The 22646-nt window shown below is 36.6% G+C and overlaps 1 pseudogene; it reads left to right on the top strand.

Annotated features, from left to right (window-relative positions):
* The first annotated feature begins 686 nt into the window (after positions 1–686).
* On the top strand, positions 687–21301 carry LOC103716653 (annotated as a pseudogene).
* The last annotated feature ends 1345 nt before the right edge of the window (positions 21302–22646 follow it).

The raw sequence follows: 22646 nt of genomic DNA, 5'->3' as shown, positions 1-22646 counted from the left end.
ACCCATTACAAGAGAAACTCCTAAGAATTCAACTGCATGATTGACCCCATATCGTGAGTGGCTCCCCAATTCAACTGATAGATATACATATGCTATTAGAATTTTGTACAGTAATAGTATATCATAATATTAATATCAAAAAAATATTTTAAAAAATAATTTGACCCTTATATATACATATTATATTCTAGTATATTTCTGATATGTATTCTATTATCTTTATTTTTATATTTTATTTCAAATATAGTTAAAAAAAGAAAAAAAATAGTACTCCGTGCATCATACAGACTACATGCGAGTTATTACATAATATTACGTAGAAATACACATGATCGGCTTTTATATAATATTAAAAACTACGCTAGAATCTTGCCATATGTAACAGAATTAATGGCTGTTTATATAAATATAAATATCCTGCCAATTGAAAATTTTTTTGTTTAATAAATTATAAAGATTATTATTATTATTATTATTATTATTTAAATAAACCTACTAAATATTGACTTCTAACTTGTGGCCAAGCGCTGGGGGCCTCTTCGGCATCTCGTTTGACGAATTTCAAATCACACCAGGACATACCATATTACGCGAGGGCAAATCCGTAAATAAGACAAACGCAAGCAGCATTTGACCCAAGAAAGGTCCGCCTCGTTGCCCCTCTCGGTTTCCAGCCTCGGCCGCAGTCCATCCGGCGTTGCTCATCCGCTCCCGCTTCAAATAGCTTAGCGGATGCTAGGCGCTCTTTATCCTTCCCCCCCTCCTCCTCCCCCACTCCACCGCCGGCCGCCGGCCTCTTGCCGCCGGCGTTCCCCGTTTACCTTTCCGCCGCTATAAACCACCATCCCATGCCCCACTCATTTATTAGTAATTAATAATTTCCATTCTTATTTTCACGCGGAAAGTAAGAAAAAAAGGGAAACAAGGAAAGAATAAGGAGCGGAACAGCGTTTCGTTAGTCCTCGTTTTTAAATTGAAATCGCAGTCCCCCTTTTCTTTGTCGGTTCCCAACTCCTCCTCCCCTTTTTCTCGGTCAGCGATCGCCCCCGAACATCGCTCTCGTCAGCTCGGCCGACGCCGCCGGAGCCGATCGATCCCTTGTCGGAGTTCGGTCGATCCGGTGTTCTTCGAATCTGGGTTGATTAGAAGTCCTGGATGCTCTGAATTCTCCGCGTCGTTCTCGTTTGGACAGAGACCAAGAACTGTTCGGTTCGGTTTGTCTTGATTGAGGATTTTTGTTTTGACCCTTTTTTTTTCTTTTCTTTCTTTTGCTCTTGGTTGTCTCCATAGCGGAGATTTGCTTTGGCCGGCGGATCGGCCGGAACTGATCGATCCCTTGCCGGAGTTTGACCGGCGGCCAATCGGGACGCTGGAGTGGTCGCCGGATTGCGAGAGGATTTGTTCGTTCTTGAGTCACGCGGATCTGGGTTTATCTCGAGATTCGAAATTTACGTTCGTTGAATTCTCCGCCTTCTTTGTTTGTCTGGATCGAGTCCAAGAACGGTTGGATTTGCGTTGATCGAGGGATTGAATTGAATTTTGGTGGGTTGGTTAAGTTTCGGGTGGTTCCTAGAATCCCCTGGCCCGATCTGTAGCTCTATTTGTTTGGTGTTTTGGATTATGTGGTAGAAATCTGTTGGAGGTTGCGGGGGGAGAGGGCTAGCGAGGGAGAGAGGAAGGATGTCGAAGGTGGTCTACGAGGGATGGATGGTCCGCTATGGGCGGAGGAAGATTGGCCGCTCGTTCATCCACATGCGCTACTTTGTCCTCGAGACCCGAGTTCTCGCCTACTACAAGAGGAAGCCTCAGGATAACATGGTACATTAATACCTCCACTGCCATCTTTCTCCTATGTTTCTGTTTTTCTTCCTAAATTTTCATTTGATTGCTGTTGTACTAGAAGTATGAAGCGATTAAATTAGAGTATTTGCCTTCTCCTATTTAGAGCTATCAGAAAGTCGAATTCTACTTTAAAGTTGATTTTTTTTTTTAAAGAAGTGGACTTCCCCTGACTTAGTCTCTGGAATATTTAGGTTCCTATCAAGACTCTTCTTATAGATGGAAATTGCAGAGTGGAGGATAGGGGGCTCAAAATGCATCACGGACATGTAAGTCTTCCGTCTTGTAGGCAGAGAAGATCTGAGCTTTATGTTTAGTATGTATCTTATTTAATAGAAAAATCTTGTACTTATTATTAAGTTCACTTTTGCTATCAACCATGCCTCTTTTTGCCTTCTTATCGTTTTTTGTTAAATAAATTTGTTTTAGTGCTATTAAAGTCATCTTGCGAGTGCAGCAATCATAACTTCTACTTCCACGTGTGAGATCAAAAGTTTTTTCAGTTGTCATTTGGTCTTTCTAATAGTATTGTGCTTAAATTTCAAAACTATGTTTCCCAACCCAAATATCTAGGATAAGGTTGCTGATCTGGATTTTTGTAGTTTTTAATTGCTAGCAAAGGAGGTCATTAGAAGAGCAGTGTCTGAACTGCTTGTACACTTGTATCCATGCGACCACTATGAGGTGATTAAGACCACTTGTTTGAAATGCTAGCACCGATGGTTATCAAATCAAAAAGCCCTATTTTCCGCTTGAAGCTCTCCGCCTCTTTTTTCCACATCTCTCTTCCAATCTTTTATGACAAGTAGTGTACCACACCATTTATCTCGGATTAAGGTCAACATAGAGGCCATGAGCATTTGGTGTTTGTTCGTTTGTTTGTTAGACACCATGTTCCATATTAAGAATTTGCTAACTTGTGAGTTATAGAAATAAGCCATTTTTAATGTTGAAAACCTTCTTCTCCCTCAGCCATGTGCTCCACAATTACTTTCTTTTAATTCTCCACAACCTCATTCACTACCATTAGCACTCCATGCTAGCTTAGTGGAACCATGAGAGACACATGGTGCAACAGTGCCAACCATGCTAGCCAAGAAGGCCACATGGTGATGCTTGCCAAAGATTTGAAACTCCATGCCTATGCCCCCCCTGTCTATCTCTCCATCCCTCCCTCCCTTCCTCTCTAAGGTACATGTAATTTGCCTCAAAAACTACCTGCTTAGCAATTTTTGTTCGGTTTTCCTCATACCCAGCATGATGGCTGGATGCGATCGAATGGAGCGAGAAGACAAAGAGAAGGTTGGGGTGCAGAGATCGGAAAGGGGAGGGTAGTTTTGGGAATATAGACAAATATGTGTTATCTCCTTTTCAAATGGGATGAAGCTGGGTTAAACCAATCGGGAGGCATGGCAGTTTGGCATGGGATTAGGTCTTTGCTATGTAGCATGCCTCTACTTTTATACATCGAAAAATTGAATCTTAGTTCCTTCTCTTAAAGTATATTATTAATGTGTCTTGGGCTCCCATCTGGGGACCACTTTGTTGATGGTCATTGTAGAAGATGATTTCTTGTTGAAGCATAATATGGGCATGTTAGCTTTTCTTCAGGTTTTAAACATTTAACTTGCATGCCACTGGATATAAGATCATTTTTTTTATTTCATTCATTCTGACTTTAAAATAGTTATTACACATTCAGTCTATCATTTATACTTGAATCGTGGCAGCTTGGTCCTATATACATAGTCTTTGCCCAGATTAACATCTTGCCTTTTGTGATCATACAAATTGATCGATATTTGATATATTCCATATCCTAATGTGCTTCCATTTTGTTGTCTGGACAGATGGTTTATGTATTGTGTGTTTACAACAAAAAGGAGAAGTATCATCGAATAACGGTATGTGGTCAATGTTCCTCTTCTCCTTTTGCTCTTGTTTTTTTCTTTTTTTCATTGATCTAGTATTAGGATGCTGTCAAAGTTCCATTCTTGTCTTGCTGATGCTATGAAATTATTTGACTTTTTATAGCTATTATATGCCAAATGTACATTGTTCAATTATATAGACATATTCATGGATTGTGTAGGCATAATATGTGAGACCCATGAGTTGTAATTGCATATTTTGGAGTAATTCTTCTTCCATATATTTTGTATCACCTGGCCTTCAGGCATATACTTCTCAAGCTTATGTTGTAGCATAGTAGCATGACAAATCTTCCTAAGCTTAACCAAGTAGCATCTAACACTTTTGATGCGTATGTTTATTAATTTGGTGTCATTCTCCATTTTCTGGTTTCACTTTCATGGTCCTTACTTTGTCACACTTTCAGCTCTTTTTGTCTAATGATTGTTCATTTATCGTGACCTTAGCTTTTATTGTTTTGACTTGAAAACTAGGGATTTGACTCATTTCCTTGAAGTTGTCTTAACCATTATTTGGAATTCTATTATTTTGCTGGAATCATGCATTTCAAACTCCGATTCTAGACATTGGTTGTAGGGTCAATCAAGGTTTTAAATCCCATGGGACGAGGGTGTCCTAGTTTCTCCATGGAACGAGATGCTCCAATATCCCGCCTCATCTTGGCGGCAGTCCCCATCATGCATCCCGGTAGGATATCTTCCATGTCTCTCCCCTTCTTCTTTCCTTTTTTTTCTTTCTTTCTTTTTTCTTCTTTCTTTCCTTCCTTCCTTCCTTTTTTTTACTTTTCTTCTACCTTCCTTTCTTTCCTTTTTCTTTTTTCCTTTCCCGTCCTTTATTTCTTTTTTCTTTTTTCTCTGTCTTTCTCTTTCCTTTCTTCCTTCTTTCCTTTCTTTCTTTTTCTTCTTCCTTCCTTTCTTTCTTTTCTTCTTCTTCCTTCCTTTCGCTTTTTCCTTTTTCTTCATCTTTCCTTCCTTCCTTTCTTTCCTCTTTCTTTTTCTCTCCCCTCATGTTTGAGTTTCGGAGTCCCAACCCCGTAACGGTCCCATTTTCTTATAGGAACAAGATGGGATGGCCGGGATGTCCCCTTTCCCACCGGGACTTAAAACCTTGGGGTCAATGATATTCTTTTACCCTTCTCTATCATCATAATCTTTTTAACTTAAAGGCATTATTCAACCTTTGTCAACTGATCTTTGTGTCTTCATGAGATCCTCTCAATAGGGCTGCAAGTCCACTCAACCAAGCTAGGCTAGGCTCAGCCCTGTCAAAGCCTGAAATATGTCCTATTTAAAAAGCCACGGAGGGTCTGGGTCATGTATCTTTCCAGCTAGACCGGGCCTGATCCTCCCCATGGACTAGCCATGTCAAAAGTAGGTTCACATCAGACGTGAGCCTACTTGACTTGGCCTGACCCTGCCCCCTCCATCTCAACCTAGATTCCCATGACTATGAAATCCCTAAACTCTCCATTTCTCACTTTACTTCTCTTAACTTGTTACCTGTATTATTACTAACTTTCCTTCTAGATATAGAACTAATACTATTCTTTTCTTCTGTCTTGCATTTGACCCAAACCTAGACCTGACCTGGAGCCCTATGCATTGGTTGGGCTTAGGTCATGCTTGACATGGCCTGGCCCAGATGACCTCATGGTTTTAAAATATTTTTCATGGACTTGCCAATTACTTAATTGATTGGGCCTGAATCAAAAATCAAGGCTGGCAAGGAAACTAGGTCGAGTCAGGGTCGTGCTAGACCTGGTTTGGACTTGCTGGCTTGTTTGCAGTCCAACCTCTAAACATGATAAGAATTACGGGTACCATTTTGTATCCTACTTTTTTGTGTTTAACTTAAACCTTTTTGATTTGTAGTGGTTGTGGCTCATCTATTCTTCATCTAATAGTCGTTAAGATTTCATTCTATTAGCTTGAGCTTCATCATTGTATGTTAATGATTTTTACTTGGTTTTTGATTCATCAAGCTACCTACTTTGTCCTTTGGCTGTATGTGGATCTTATTCTGCTGTTTCATCACATGTTTGCTTCTAAACCATTCCCGTTCTTGATTACTTTGGTTTGCCCTTTTCTTTCCTTGCTTCTTTTGCACAAGTCTTCTTTTTCTTGGTTCATGGGGGAAAAAAGGTGCTCTGTTGCCCTTGGTTGGTATCTTATAGGTTCCTTTCTTGGATTTAGTTTATAAATATGAGCTTTGCTGGTCCTTGTAATTTCTGTTATACTGACGTGTGTGGGTGTTCAACTCTTATATTGCCTACTCGAGGTCCACTTGTTTGAATCATTCTCATTTGAGTCTCTTGTCCTCTGATATGATGCTTTTTCTTTCCTTACCCTTGATTTGATATCTTGTGTTCTTCTTAACCTTATCCAACAAGAATGAAATATGCAGCAACCATGCATATGTGCCTCCAATATAGCAACCTCTAGTGACATATTGCTTATCCAATTCGTTCATCTATGGTTGAGAAATGTTCTATTATCTATATATAAAGATTTGCTGGGACATTAGAAAACTTTCACTTAGTTTTTGTATATAATATTAGTGCATCCTTTTGTTCTATGGGATACACATTCCTTTGCTTGTTTTCTAAATTAAGGAGGTTAGGTCGTGCTTCTGTAGCCAGACTAGAGTTATCTTTGTGGTAGCATATTGTTCCATGTAGCTAAGGTCCAAAATATGGAATAAAAAAAGTGTTTCCATAACTCTACCACCCGTCCAATTCTGTTTTGTTCTTCTTAATCCCTTCTGGAGGTATTTGAGTCCCACATTAGCATTGAAAATTAATCCTTTATAGTATATTTATATTCATATGCATCAGAGACATTGGAATTTGAATGAACCGCAGAATTTCTAATTAAGTGGATTGTCATGCTTATGCTTGCTTATTTAAGATCATTTAAATGTGTTGATTGCAGCATTATTACTAGTGTATCTACTTTCCTTTGTACTTTTTTGATGTTATGTTATACAGAGACTCATATGAGGCCATTTTTTTCTTTGGGTGTAACTATAGATGTTTCTTGTTTACATATGTTTTTATGAATGGTAGTTCATAACTTCACTTTGTTCTTCAACCAGATGGCAGCATTCAACATCCAGGAGGCTCTGATCTGGAAGGAAAAGATGGAGCAAGTCATTGATCAGGTAAAGTTAATTCAATAGTTTAGTCATAATCATCTTCTTGGCATCTGAAGAAACCATTGAATAGTTACAACATGCAACATTACTTTCTCCATTTGATATTTTGGATCAAATAAGATATTAAAATATCATGGTACAATATCTTTTTTCGGAAACTTTATACATCTCCAAAGTGAGACAACGAGTTAACTAGCAAATGATGAAATTTCTAGTGTTGATTTTCACAAATTTTTGTTTGTATAACAAAAGATGCTCATACAGGTAACCATTTTGTTGAGTGTCATTTTGATGACGGTGCCTGTTCATGGTTGTTAATTTGCCATTGCACATTATATGATGCATCAAAGTTTGGTGGTTACCTTTTAAAAAGGAAAGTCTTGTAATGGCATGACTAATTGTGACTATTTGTTATTTGCAGCAACAAGATCTAACGACAGCTAATGGAAGTAAAGGTTATGCTCCATTTATATATAAATCTAGCATGGATAATGGAAGAAATGCCTCTTCCTCTGATCATGAAAGTCAGTAAGTGACAAATTTCTACTCCCTGTTGTGATATTGGTTGAGATGGTATCAAATGACGGAAACTTAGTTTATTACTTTATTAATTCAAGTCTTCAGCTAGTTTCTGCTTTCTGTGATTTTTCATGGGTCCCACTGTTAAATTCTTCGATGCATGAGTAGATTAAGCAAAGATCCGCTAAATAAATACCAAGTACCATATTGGTTGGCAACCGATTCGGTATGGTACTAGTTCGGTACCATACCGACACGGTACACAGTGGCATACCGATTCCATATGGATACGCCATTTCCCCTTTTTTTAAATTCTTTAATGTTTGCAAGCTTTATTTTAATGATTGTGGTTTAATTTAGGATTTCAGTGTTGTTTTGATATTTTTTTTTTATGTTAGATAGGTCTTAATTCTCTACAAACATTCTATAATTGATAAATTAATGCAACTGTGATATAACTGAATGCATGCATAACTTATAATTGAATATACATATAGTATATCAAATGGATTTTTTTGATTTTTTGAATATAACGTTAATTTACTTTTGATTTTAAATTTTTGTAATTTTTTTAAAATAATAAATTGATTTTTAAATATAATATACAAAAATTAAATTCGGATTAATGTAGCACCCTACCAGGGGTGCTACATATATTCTTTTCAGCCCATGGATATGCACTAATTACCATGAATTTTACAAATTTATTTAAATCTGAGATTAGGTTTGTATAACCCAAATTTAAGTAAATTGCTGCCAAATTGAGGTAGCAAGTAGCATGCATACCCCCAAGCATGCTATTTATTTTACAATTTTTTGAACATTATGTTATTTTTTATTATTTTTAATCCAAAAATATATTTTTTAATCTAAAAAATACATGATTAATGAAAAATCATAATTTCTTCGGTATTGCATGGATCATTCTCAGATCCACAACATATCATGAAATCATGCCAAAAGACAAATTTGGCATGACCTCCCCACATTTTTCCTATTTTTGGCCTATTTTAGGCCTCAAAACTAAAAAAAAAGAGGGAAGGAGATGGGAAGAGGGAAGGACGAAGGGATCTTATCTTGATTTTGGCTTGAATCCGGCAAGAAATCGCCCTTTTTTTGACTTTTCTTGCAAATTTTTAGATGAAAATTTAGAGGAAGAGGCAGAGAAGGCACGAGCCTGTGCCTTTGCTACCTTTGCTCTCCTCTATTATTGAGGCAAAACAGGTGGCCAAACTGCCCGAACCACTTCGAACCAAGGATCGCTGAACTGGTACCAGTAGGCGTATTGGTCGGCCACCGGACCGGTTTGGTATTGGTTCGAACCGAAATGGACCAGATGGCATTGTACCGGTATTGGCATCGTACTGTACCATTGGTCCACTGGTATGAGTCTTGGTACTGGTACAACCAACTTTGGCTTGGAGGGTGGGAGATGGCGATGGGTGGCAGAGAATTTTCAACCCGATAAGCCCTAATCTAAGTCTATGACCTCGTAATCCACTTTAAAAATAAAGACTACTTGGCCCGGACTGGCCAGTTCAACTGGTCGATCCGGTTCTGCCAGTCTTTTCCCTATTTTTTTTTTCAAATTTCGAATTTCTAAAAAACATGGACCGAAGACTTGTTCGGTCCTCGGTTAACCAGTCGAACCAGCTGGTTTGGTCCGAGTTCAATACACCGTCTTCCTATTCTGCTTGTCACTTTGATTCTTCTTAGAAATGTTTATGGCATCTTGCCCCTTTTGAAGTAGTTATCCTAACTCAATTCGGACTGTTCATGTGAATTGGATTTGCTATTTCTCTTCTCCTAGATAGAAGACCTAGTTAATATGTGAATTAGAGCTGCATGATAGAAGACCTAGTTAACATGTGCAACAATCAATTATAGATATGAAAAATATTTTAACAATGATTTTAGGCCAGATTTGGACTAAATTCTAGTTAAGTCTCAAGCCATCCATTTGTACGTGTCTTTCAATTGGTAATTCTTCACCATCACAGTGAATGTAACTTTGATGCAGCGATTTACACACAAGAAAGGTGACAATCCAGCATCTGTGTTTGCCAATAGTCAATAAAATTTATTTTAGCCATAAGTATAAATATGCTTCTTCTGTCAACAGCATCCCTTCAGACTCTTAGTTGTTGCCAAAACTTGACTTAATTTCCTCTCTGATAACTGATCACAGCATCTATTTTTAGGACCTTAGATCCTTAACAACCATCACCCTTCACTCATAACTGACCAAATAAATACACTTCATCTATAACTCAAATAAGGATAGCTTGCAAACCTTGCTTAAATTTCTAGTAAATTGGATGCTGCTTAGCTTCATAAGATTAAAGTAATGCTCCAGGGTTTGATGGCTGTTGATCAGTCACTGTTAGTTCCTGAATGTCCTAAAAAATCGTTCGAAAACCTGAGTGTCTTACTGTCTTTATTTGATCCTTCATAAATTTGTAGAATTCCTGGAAGCTCCTAACTCTATATTTTATCTTTCTCTATTCCTACATTGGTCTTCATGCACTTGATGACCTGTAAGTTCTGACATATTATGAACTCCGTTGAAATTTCTAGTCAATTAGTTATCCAGGATGATGACTAAATGTAATATATTGATGTTTTATGCTTTGACCCTCATCTTGCTAAAATCATATGCTTCGACTGTTCAACAATCTCCTTGTTGATCATCACTTTGAGCTGATAAAATTTTTGATGAAATAAGCTCCGAGCACTTCTCGCCGTGTTGCTTTACTCGCAACATTTTGTGTTTGAAACCTACATCTTGCATTTGATAAATGATTATATCTCAGTTTTAGGCATGCATGCATTTAATTTTCTTTACACTTCTGTGTTAGCTAAATTTGAAACTCTGTAAATAGAGAATGACCATATCCTTTCCTTAAGGATTTTTGTAAAAACTTAAGATAATAAATGAATTTTCTAAATATACACGTATATAAGTTTAAATAGGAACCATCTTTAACTTTGCCCTCCTGCCCTTCTCTCTTTTGAAGTACCTCCAATTTCCTATTTTCTTTAGTTCGTTAGCCATTGGGTTAACAATTATCTTCTTTAACATTTGTTTGGAATGTGATGTTGTTGTCTCCTACTTGTCTTAGAGCAACCAATTACTTAACTCATTTCTAATGCCTTTTTAATTTAGCATAATTTTCAACATTTAGTGGCTTATATTTGGTCTTTTTTTACCTCGTTGCTTAGGATATCATTGAAGTCTTTATTTATCTTCTAATATTTTTAATGATTTTTCCTAATAAAGTCCATTAAAGGAATATTGTTATCTTCTAATTTTAATTGGTTTTTTTCCCTAATAAAAGGTCCATAGAAGGAAATATTGACCCAAAGGTTTACTTATATCACTTATTAACCAGTGTTTTCTTATAAAAGCCTTTATGGTTTTAAATCTTAACGTTTTCTTGTAGGTGTAGCCCTGAAGAAGAAGAAGAAGAAGACGAGAGCCATCACACATTATTACGAAGAACGACTATAGGAAATGGTCTTCAAGAACCGAAACTAATGTCACTTCTGGGTCAATTATTCTATTATGTTGTTCAGTGGCATATTTAGCTGCCATGACTGTAGCTTTCATTTGGCAGGTCCTCCTGAATCAGTACTTGACTGGACTCAGAAGTTGATTCAGGTTTCAAATCAGAATCATTCTGATCAAGTTTCTCTAGAAAACATTGGCGTCTTGTTCGATGCCAGAATGGCAAGTTTCCTTTATCTCTCTTTTTTATCTTCCTCTCAGCAAACTTAATTTTATCCATTATTTCAACTCTTCATTGGAAAATTCTGCAAAATTCAGTGAGCTAACCATAAGAGGCATAGACCCATCATCTAAATTTATGCTAGTTAATACTCTATACTCTAATTGCAGGGCTTCGTATTTTTGAAAGCTTCTAGAAGTAGACTACCTTGTATGTAGGATCTCTTTATTGTATTGTGCAGTATACATTAGAAACTTTAATCTAGGAAAATATCCCTCCTTCATGTAAATTGTATTGTACAGCCAAGGAGCTGTAGCAGCAATAAGGCTTTGTGTGGGACCACGTGTGAATCAATTTTTGAGCTTGTAATGAGCATGGATGGAACACGTTTTGAGTAAGCTTTTTCTTATGGATACAGAACCTTTTTTCTGAACTAATCGATATCCTTAGTTATCTTGGCCCTCTTATGTTGTAGTGGGATTGCAGCTTTAATATGGTAGTAGTTGAGAGGTGGATGGACACACTGCATTCTGTATCATAGATTGCAGCTGGACTGGTTCCCGATGTAATGCTCTCTAAAGGAAAAGAATAACTTAAGTTGCATTAAAATAGTTTGTTGTTTCTTTTGTATACTGCACAAAATATCCATGCTTGACGGTTAGAAAATCAATTAAACAGACATCGTGTGCTCATTGGAATTTTTATCATTAGAATTACTGGCTGAATTTGTTATAAGGAGATTCTATATGATCATAATGCCATTATACATGAAATGTACATTCAATGAAATTTCTTTAAAAATATAATTTACTTTTCTAAGTGATATTTTCTTATATGTATGATATTTTATACAGTGTTATATTAAATGATATTATGCCAATATATCTTTCTTTACTTTATGGCATATAGTTAGGTGGTGATTTCTTTGGATGCTTCGTTAGTAAGAGTAGACTGGCTTGGAGAACTAAGTGTGTAGTAATATGTGGTATAAATCCACTGAAGCTGATCTCGACATGCTCTTCCGAAGATAGACTTTTATATTTGTTTTGCATTTCTATCTGCAATAGGCAACTTTTGCTTTTGGTGGCAAAACCTAGATTCCTTCAGACTCTTATAGTCCAACTGTGTTATCTTGGCCATGTAAAGTAATTATTAAAGATCACATTGTAAATTTCTAAACTTTCAGTTTGTATATGTCAGTTCTGCCCAATAGTGTTTGCATTGTCACTAGGAGACGTGAACCGGGTTGTCCAAGTGTCCAGAAGTTTCTGGCATGGGAAACCTTTAAAAATCAGACATGGGAACATGTTTATATATTATATATTTTGTGTAAATGTGTATTCATTTGTTGCATAAAAATGGACCCAATTGCTCTTTTAGTTCACAAAATTGATAAAAGGTTGCTAATTGATGTGCTACATTTGGTTATTCATTAGGATTGCCAAAAGTAGATGTATAATGATGATGAAATTATGATCTAATGGTATGAAGTGTCATGAAGTGTCCAAGTGTGTGAGTGTCTGACATGTCAAAGACATAAATTTGGGAGTGTCCATGTAACACTGCAGTCGCTTGTCAAGGTCAGTAAAATTTGACATGGCAACCTCCAAAAGGTTCTTATGTAGATATAATGTATCAGATCCTTTAAAGTATAAAAGATATTAATTGTATTAATGAAAAAATTCTAAGAAGTACCTTGAAGCTATTTAGACTCTTTTTTTTTCCTTATGCAATTGATTTGAAGATTATGGGGAAAAGATTGCATCTGTGGGAGGTTTTATCTATTTAGCAAGTTTAAATAAATTAATATTGTGAGAATGTTGTCTTGGTGGGCACAAAGGAGGTGCACGTGTGTGAGGGAGAGGGATGGAGTTATGCTGACACAATAGAGGCACATGACGGGAGTAATTAGGGGCTGAAAAAAAAAGAGCTCGGGGATTTGAACCTAACTCTTCCTTGCACGACCGTTATGAAAATATGAATTATATTGTAATATATATATCTTCCATTATTCATTATATGGATGAAAGCTTTAATGTGAGAATACTATATTGACAGAAATGAAACATGTTTTGAGGGAGTGATGACGAACACAAACTTACTGTAAGGTTAATGCACCACTCTCTCAAACTTACTGTAAGATCTATGTTTCTAGGTGCTTTGGGCTGATAGTAAGCATCGGATTCAATCTTGTTTTCCTTATTCATTTTGTAGATGAACTAATTGTTATTATTTAGGAGATCTTCTGGTGTATATTATTCCGGTGACTGCGCGGCGTTAGTTGGTGAGACCTTAAATTTGATTGAATGCTGATTTGAATTCAGGAGATTGTTTAGGAGAACAAGGACATACAATTTTTAAAGAATCGATTTGAGGTTTATCGAGAAGCAAAAAGAAATTTAGATCAAGAAGGAAAAAGAAAAGTTCATATTCTATAACCATTTGTCTATGTCCAGTTTTTTCCCATATAATATCTTATCCAAAAGGATAGTCAAAATGATAGTTTTGTATATGAATTATTTGAATATCTAGAACAATATTTGTTTCATTAGACATGGAATATATGGGTTTATCGATGGAGGAACTAAACTTATATTTGACTCAGTTTCCCAATTTTACCTTTCATTTATATTTTCACTTTTTTAAGAAATTGGATAAGTATCATAAAATCTGCGATTTGATTCATGATCAAACCTGATCTAACCTCTTTGATTATTCCTCGATCTTGACAACATTTATAAATAATAACTAAAAAAGAGGTGTAGTAGAAAATTCATGATACCCCACTGCCACCCATCATCTAAACTAAATTTTATACAGCAATTTAACTTTACATTTTTCTTGACCATATGCTACACCATTCTTGATGTTGATATCATGTGGATCCCTTCCAATTCCATTGTTGTGACATGTGTTGTATATTTATTTGTATGATATTCTACGCCATTGGAAATTTTGCATCACGTCACCTAGGTGGTATGCCTGAACATTTAAACTATGATGCATATATGCCTTTGTGTTTAAACTTTAAAGAATTGTACTTGGTTGTGCAGGTTTGTGTGGCACCGTGATCTTGTTATGTGCGTTATTGGCGGCGTAATGATGATGGAAAGTTATGGTGAGTATGTTAGTTACTTCTTCCCCATTGTTTTTATTTTTGCCATAAATTTTTTCCCTAATGCATGTTGATATGCGTTATCATTGTGCAGTTGTGTTATTTCGGTCCAGAGAGCATCCAAATTGTGGTCCCACAGCCGGGATTTGTGAGAGCCCACATTGAGAGTACATTTCGTCATTTGCTTTTTGGCTTGCTCCAGATTATGTTATTGATGATATTATACTTGAAATACAAATATCATACTTCAATACCCAACAAATTTAACATTTCTTTGTTCTTAGGCGGCTGGATTCAATATTTCTCCCCTAAAGCCCTCGAATGGGAAGACCTCGAACACAGGTACAGCACTCTATGCCAAATTGATCTGAAGGGTTGGGGTGTGGGTTATTTCCCTACATTTCAGCAACATTGTCTGCTTCAAATGTTGAACAGCGTCGCTGGTACTGGTCATCTCCACCTGAAGCAGTTTTAATTTGGACCATTGCATATCACCATTTCTGCTACACATATAGAATTGTTCTATGTCACTGATAAATAATTGCTTCTACTGGTTGAATGTTGTCTGAAATGAATATTTTTGTACTCTAGAATTCTTTTTCACAAGTATACTCTAATCATATACACGGAAGATCAACCTAAAATCTAAATGTAAATTATGCATTTATCACTCGGTGTCTGCACCTTGACAAGCTAGAAGATAGAATAGATTATTGATAAAAGATCATTTAGGAATGATCAAGACAAAAAAACACTGACATGTAAAACAACACTGGTTGCTTTACGATGCCTTTGGCTTCACCAAAATCATTGACGAGGTGGAGTTTGAAGCTGAAGTGTTACAATTTGGAAAAACCATTCCAAGAATCAAAAAGTTTAACATGGAAGAGATTTTCGTAAAGGAGGAAATGGTAAAATAATGCTATAAAAAATGAAAGGGGATGAGACTACAAGGATGGGCACTTTTTAAGTATTTTTTTTGTTTAAATTGGTTTAGCACATTCTTATTATGGAATTCAGGATCTTCAAGAATTCTGTTTAAACGCAGTTTCTGAGATCAAATCTTTCTTATACCTAATTTGCCTAATTCTTCCAAAGTTCAGAGAATTTTTGGTTGTTTGTATGTTTGTTATATTAGCTTACGGGTGTCAAGCAAACTAAGCAGCTTGAGCTCGACTTGTGCTCGGCCCAACGTAAGCTTGAATCAACCTCGGTTTGAAGCTAAGAAAACCATGCCCGAACCAACAAAACAGGCTCAAAATTAATTTCAATCAGGGCCCAAATTGACCTCAGCATGATCAAGCTCAGCCTCAATAATGGTTGAATATATTTAAGTTATACATTCTATATTTGTATATATGGATCATTGTAGTAAGTATTTTGGTGTAATATTTGATCTTTGGATCAATTAAATGTTAATTTAGGCTGGAACTAAATTTCTTGTACCCAAGCTTGAAGTCACTAGTTGAGCTTTGATGAAGCTTGATCCAAGCTTGATCTATTCTCAAGTTGACTTTAGCTTGATTTAGGATTATCAAGCCGATCAAGTAGACTTGTGTTCGGCTTGGTTCAAAAGCTCGAATTGAGCATGGAATAATGTTAAAGAAATCAAGTTTGATCTCGAAATTTAAGCTCGAAATTAGTTTCACATTAAGATAGATCAGACCCAAGCTTAATGAAGCTCGGCTGGGTTACACCCTTACATTAGCTTCCGTTACATAACCAAGTTGACTTAAACATTGTGTAATGCCCTTCTCTTGCCCAAAGTAGCCTTGATGCTTTGAGTACTTATGGATGACTTATTGCCTAAAAGAGAGTTGACATGAAGTTGAAAACTAGTCAGAATGCATATTCTGATTGTAACATTTCACCAATTTGTTCCATGAGAGAATTATGATTGCTAGTCAAGACCATGGTTGAGAACTTTTCAGGAAACTCAAATGCCACTTTCACATCTCTCATTTTCAAAGTATGACAACTATTCTGCTTGAGACTGCAGCATATTATATAAATTTTTCATGATCATTCATTCTTAAATTTTTTACAAAAATAAGTGTTGGGAAAATTTGTTTCAGCTAGTTACATTGTTTTTATTAGAGGATTTAGTGCATACAGTGATCTTTAGCCTTGAGATTTTATTGGAACTGCAATTCAATAAATTACCCAATGAAAATGGCGTGATCCATGCTATTTATGCTTGATGGCCTGGAAACCTCAGCATCCCTACTGCCCAAGATAGAAGTTTATCTCATTCTTATTTTATCTGGTGCCTGAAGACAATATTCCATTTTCTATATTACTGATTCTGTGGACAGCTTTAGAGGATAATTGATCACTGCTTATTCCTTGCAGTTTATACTAAAATCACTTGCTGTTGTTGGCCCTTCCCTGATTGACTGTGTCTATTGTGCATGAATGGCAGGACTACGTGAATGGTTTTCTCAAACAGATGAGAGCCACACGGTTACAAGGATACCAATGATGGTTTAATATGACTTTGAATTCTGTTTCTTCTAAAAATAAACGAAAAATACAGGAGAATTCCATTCAGCCTAATCCTTCAGTAGATCAGATGCATTCTGCTAGCAGACACTCTGTAATGTTGGATGAAGACTCTGATGAGGACGAGGATTATCAAATTCCAGAGCTGGAACAGGAGGTTGGTGGACTGCTTCCAGTTATTTATTTATTCGCAACTTTTTTCTGAGTATCAACATTGCAACATTTGCAGGCATACTCAGTCAAACTTGAAAACAGCAACAAACGGGCAGGTCTGTGATGTAATTTGCTTTCTTCTCTTTACAATGAGATCATTATTGTTGACATTGAGCTACAGACTAACTGTTCTATTCTTAAACTGTTTTTAGATGAGGAGCCATCTGATCAAATTGATTTGTCTGGCTTTTCTGGCACTTTACGCCGGGATGACCGTGATAAGAGTCGTGATTGTTGGAGAATATCTGATGGGAATAATTTCAGAGTTCGTAGTAAACATTTTATATATGACAAAACCAAGGTCTTTGGATTCTTTCTGTGACTAAATATTATTTTCTTTCTAGAACTTGTAGAGTAGCAATGAATAATATTATTTTAGTTCATGCTGTTTATGGATTCCAATATTGCAACTGCAGATTCCCTCTGGAAAGCATCTTATGGAGCTTGTAGCAGTTGATTGGTTTAAGGATGTGAAACGAATGGACCATGTTGCAAGACGAAAAGGCTGTGCAGTCCAAGTAAGTTGTATCAGTGACTCCATGAGCTATGTATGGTTTAATTGTCTGATTTGTTTATTTGTTTCTTTAGGACAATGGCCGAGAATTCTTGTGATATTTTAGCTAATTCTTCAAGTCATTTGATGAAACCAATTAGTGGCACATTATTAAGGTTATTATTGGTTTTGTGGTGAGAGATTTTTTTTTTCAAAGGAAATTCAATCATGTTTTGTTCCAAAATAGGATGGTTTGTGTTAAAAAAAAAAGAAAACATTTATTGTTGTATTAATTGATTTAGTTTAGATTTAGAATTAATTTCTGGTACTTGTGCAAAGCATGCCACTTTCTTCCTCTTCGTAATTAAGGATGAAGTACCTAAATGTAATAAACATAGATATAAACCCTGAATACCACATTTGATGCTAGAAAATATATAAGGTGAATATTAAAGTAGATGATTGCTTAGAAGGCATTGAACATCTAAAGGATGATAAATGTTCATAGTTTCATGAGAAGTACGCACATCAAACAATGAGGACCTGAATGGATGACAGAAATAGATAAAAGGCTACCTGTAGTCAATATGGGGAATGTGATGCTTGACTCATTGGAGAGGCACATGGTTCTGTATTTTTTTGTTTTAGCTTTATTTGTGAACTAGCATATTATGATCCTTTTTTTTCACTGTTCAGTGAGCATCAAGATATGCATCAATTCTCTTCCCCAGACCTGTTGCATGAAAATTTAATGTTTTAAGATGATTATCCTAGGCCATCAAATAAGATGTTGAAACATTTTGAATACTGATTGGACCTGCATCTGTTATCTGGTTTTATTTGTATATCTTTCACTTTGCAGCATGAAAATCTGTTGTTTGTCTAAGGTAATTACTACTTTGTACAGCACAGAAATTGTGTTTAACTGGAGTTTGTTCTGCTGATGTAGGTTGCATCAGAGAAGGGACTATTCTCATTGGCGATAAATTTGCAAGTAAGTCTTTGTTTGGTTTCCTCCACTTTAGGTGTTTAGCTTTTGTTCCTCTATGGATTTGAATTAGCTCATTTTACTACTTCATTTTAGATAAATACAATAGTAAGAAAAAAAATATATACAGTGCCTTCTGGTATTCTGTAGTGCCTACCAAGTTGTCATTGTGTTCAAATGCAAAAGGGCCACAGAGTAACCTTTCTTTAATTCAGCTGTAAAAATATGTGTGATTTACAGAAGAGTGCAGGCAATTTGGAATTTGCTTGCTTTTGGGAATCTTGTCAAAGTTTCGTTCTTTAAGATTTTCTTAGAAGAATTAAAGTTGAGCAAACCTAATAACATATATTTCTGTATTTATGCCTAAACCTGTCCTGCAAACTTTTTTAAATAATCAAGTTAGGTTCCAATCCTCTTGGTATCTATCCCATGACGGTAAATAAATTCCAACCATACAATTCCATTATGAATCATATTCTGACTGCTTCTAACACTTTTCAATGTTATTATTATTTTTGAAAAAGTGCACCCAGCTCCTAGAGTTAGCGTTAGTGCATTTCAGTCTCTGCAAGAGTTGAAACTCAACTTATTAACCCTGCAAGAGTTGAAGTTAACCTTTTTTCCTCAGTACTTTACAGATGCAAACTACTTAGGCATCAAATCGAGTTGCACACATCTCAATGCATTTGAATTTCTTATTTATTATCATATATCTGGAACCAGGTGGTAACTTGCTCCTCTTGCAGGTTCCAGGCTCAACTCATTACAGTATGGTCTTTTATTTTGTAACAAAACAGCTGGTGCCTGGATCACTATTGCAGCGGTTTGCTGATGGTGATGATGAGTTCCGTAATAGCAGGTTCAAGCTTATTCCTTCTGTTCCTAAGGTCATCATCGCCTCCTTGATCCTTTAATTTCCTTCTTATAATTTACAAAGAAAGCCGAAAAGCCAAACATGTCATCAACTCCACCTTTTCCCATCTGTAGCCTCTTTTCGTCTCTCTTTTGGAAAGAAATGTTTTTAATTTCATCTGATAACATATGGTAACCCAATCAGTAATGATTGTTGGCATAGCATTGCATTCCTTTTCTGAATCTAGTGTAGCAATGCAGGGATCCTGGATTGTACGCCAAAGTGTTGGAAGCACCCCTTGTTTATTAGGCAAAGCAGTTGATTGCACCTACATTCGTGGACCAAAATACCTGGAAGTAAGAAAAATCTGTTATGATAAAATTCTTGCTCTTATGTGGAATTTCATAAACATTTGTGAAGCAAAACGAATTTCAACTTGCAGCAGTTGGATCTATAAGATATCTAAGGTTTAATAATTATGTGCAGATAGATGTTGATATTGGTTCTTCTACTGTGGCTAATGGTGTTTTGGGGCTTGTGTGCGGTGTAATTACGACATTGGTAGTTGACATGGCGTTTCTTGTACAGGTACTTGTTTCTGCTCTTGGCAGTCTACTTGACATTATGAAATAAATAACTCTACCATATTGGCATTAGGAGATAAGCAAAGTTTAATTCCTTCCACAGATTTGCACAAGAGACTTCCGGTTAAGCACTTGCATTGAAATTTTAAGGGGATGAATCCATTGATTACACTATGTGATGATTGTAGGAAAAATCACTTATTTTTTTGTGCTTGGCAAGACATTTATAGAATAAATTTGAATACCAGAGTGTTTTCTTGTCAACAAAAGGATGATGCTTTTGAAGTATGGCTCATTCTAGAAGCCACCCAGAATATGATGGCGTGTATTGCATTTTTACCTTTAGATCCAGGGAACTATATTTAAATTTCACTTCTTAGCTTATAATTTTTGCCTCAGGATATATGCAATCTCCTATATCGGACCTTTCCAATTGCCCATCTTCTTTTTAGACTCTTTTCGAGTATGGAGTTGCCATGGAGGCTGTTCCCTGTTTGCATGAGGGGAGACTGTATAACCAACAAAAAAGATTCCTACTCGTGTCTGCTGGCCTTTGAGGTCATATGACAACCCTCATTGGTTCCCATAGTCGCCAAGCCATGCCCAGGGAACCAATTTGAAGGTTGACGGCCGGTCATAAAACATTCTGAATATTTGATGGCGAGCACCCTTGTTCATATATTATATTGTTCTTGCTTTCCTTCTAACATCAACTGTTTTTACATAGCAACACTATATTTGCAGGCAAACACTTTTGACGAGCTTCCAGAACGGCTTATTGGTGCTGTTCGTGTGTCACATGTCGAGCTGTCATCTGCAGTAGTTCCGGTGCTTGAGTCTAGCCCTTCGGCAGAATGAAACCATTGCCTGACAAATATTCAATTTCTGTCTTCTTCAAAAATTTTACCCCTTCAACCCTCACATGTTATTTTGCAGACATTGCAGACTGCAGCACAACCCCTGAATGATTGATTTGCATACTTTAGGATTCCCTCGGTGCAGATCTTTCCCCATTCTCACAATTGGAGAGATGGATAGTTAGATGGAGAAAGAGAGAGAGAGAGAGAGAGAGAGAGAGAGAGAGAGATTCACAGAGAGAACAATTTGTTTTCAGTGGGGGAGATCATGAGGAATGCTTCTTGTATTAACGAAGTATCAGCTGTATGTGCTAACATGCTAGACTCAGTAATGTCCAAGTCCAAATTGAAATGTTGCTCATGAATTTAGGAAAAATCACCATGTCTTGGAGGAAATAACATTTTCTTTCACATTTTGTGATAGATATGACTTGCCAAATCACTGGAACCTGTATTCATAATCTTCTTGTGAAAACATTAATAAGCAGCAGCAGCAGTGCCACGGCCAAGGTAATGGTTTCTGTATTTGTCTCTTCTTTGTTTTCTTGGTGCGGGTGGGTTGGGGTGGCCAAAAAAAGAGCCTGCGAGCAACTTCATCTGTTTAAATAATAAAAAAAAAAAAAGCAATATAATCAAGATCTCTCATCAAAACTAATCAATCCAGAAATAATCCGCACAGTGATTATGCTTGTATTTACCCTACCAACTAATAGGTGCATCGACTTTTAGTATGGGAAGGCTTGGCCAAGCGCCTCCTTGTGTTTTATGCAACCTTGATCGGGAAACACACTCGTACCTGTTCTTCAACTGTATTTATGCTTGAGATTGGTTGGTCATTTTTACAAGCAAAAAAATTGTTGTCGTCTCGGGATAGATTTTCTACTATAATAAAAGAATTTCCCCATTTTTGGTTCATGTCGGGTTTTACTACTTTCATGCCTAGTCTAGAGGCAGGACATGGTTCCTTCTTTTCCTAAACTTATTATGAGGAACTTATTAAAAGTAAAAAATGTCATATTTCTAATTTCAAAAAATTTATTAGTTTTCGATTCACATTATTCTTCGAGACTATAGATGATTGATACGTTTTTAAACTAGCTACAGCTCATCAGAAGGTTCAACTAATTAAAACACGCTACGATGCCAACATGTGGCGGATTGGGAGTGGGCCATTGGGCAGGCCCAACACCATGCTGCCGAGCTTGTATATCAAAAACTTCCCACAATTGGCCGCATCCTAACAAGGGGGCCAGTGATTGTCGAGATTCTATTAATGTGATAAGTAGGATGTTCGCATGTGAAGTATTTACACCTGATGTCTAGGTCGTACTCTAGCTAGACAAAGAACAACCTCCTCCTATTTGCAGGCCATACTGACTTAGGTATCGAAAGATTCTTCATCGATTATGATTTCGTCAGAGGACTTCTTTGCTCTATACTGTTTCAAGTTGGAGTGTTACCATCCGACAAGTATCTTAATTGTAGCGACCGAGCACTGCTTGCCTTCTCCAACTTTGACCAAAGCAGCCAACCATTGGGCTCTCCAGCGACAATCTCCTCCTATTTCCTAACCACACTGACTTAGGCATCAGAGGGTTCCCCGTCGATTATGTTTTCATCAGAGGACTTCTTTGCTCTGTATTGTTTTAGGTCGGAGTGCTACCATCCGACAAGGATCTTGACTACAGCAATCGAGCGCTGCTCACCTTCTCTAACTTCGACCAGAGCAGCAAATTATCAAGCTCTCTAGTGTTGTCGTGCTTCTCGTTACAGTGCCTGGAGCCTGTCTCTTCTCAACAGCAACAATGATGATTTAAAATACTTCATGTTTGATTCTGCAATAAAATCTTATAAAAGCATTAAAATCATA

This window comes from Phoenix dactylifera, chromosome 5 (genome assembly GCF_009389715.1).
Source record: "Phoenix dactylifera cultivar Barhee BC4 chromosome 5, palm_55x_up_171113_PBpolish2nd_filt_p, whole genome shotgun sequence".
NCBI classification, from domain to species: Eukaryota; Viridiplantae; Streptophyta; class Magnoliopsida; order Arecales; family Arecaceae; genus Phoenix; species Phoenix dactylifera.
This window is presented reverse-complemented; position numbering and strand designations above follow the sequence as displayed.